The following is an 839-nucleotide window of genomic DNA, read 5'->3' as shown; positions in this document are numbered from 1 at the left end:
TTTTAATGGGGTTTGGGGGGGGGGGGGTGGAGAAAAAAGGGGGAAGATGTCCTTTAAGGTGGAAATGACTCAAAGGGGTTTGTGAGAGGTACACAGACTACATCCTCGGATTGCTGGAGCTCTGTTACAGCCACCTGGGGAACGCCAGCAGCCGGAGCAGCTTATCCCAGCAGAGTAAAGCCTCAGGCTGAGTAACTGCATCAGAGATATCGACCACATCCACCCCACCCCACCGCTCCAGCGTGCATTAGAGCAGGGTAACTGATTCTGGGACTTGTTTTGTTTCTGCTATTCCTTGCAGCAAGTCCTGGTGCAAAGAAGGGTATGTACTTACTCAACAGGCCACTAACACCGGTTCTCTCCTATGCATTGATGCTGGAAAACAATACGGTTGCCTGCTTATATTGAAAGACTCCTGAAGTATCTCAGCCTCAGAATTACCAGCCATATAATGACATTTTGAAGTTCAGAACTTCTGATGTTAAATATCATTCTAATCTTTCATTACTGATGGTTGTCTCACAGGCTCTGATTTGAGAGCTGATCTTTATTCAACACACCTCAATGAATAAGTAGGTGCAGGGGGCCCATATATGGCAAATGTTTTTCTCTAGCGTGTCCTTAATTAGATCTTCTCTTAATTAGAATGTATCTCATAGAAATCTGTTGCACTTGTGTTGTGGTTTAACCTCAGCCTGCAACTGAGCACCACACAGCCGCTCGCTCACTCTCACGCCCCTGGCGGGATGGGGGAGAGAATTGAAAGAGTAGAAATGGGTTGAGATAAAGACAGTTTAATAATTGAAATAAAATAATAATAATAATAATAATAATAATAT

This window comes from Aptenodytes forsteri, unplaced genomic scaffold, assembly GCF_000699145.1.
Source record: "Aptenodytes forsteri isolate BGI_AS27 unplaced genomic scaffold, ASM69914v1 Scaffold36, whole genome shotgun sequence".
Lineage (NCBI taxonomy): Eukaryota > Metazoa > Chordata > Aves > Sphenisciformes > Spheniscidae > Aptenodytes > Aptenodytes forsteri.
The sequence above is the reverse complement of the archived record's forward strand: the minus strand, read 5'-3'. Positions refer to the sequence as shown.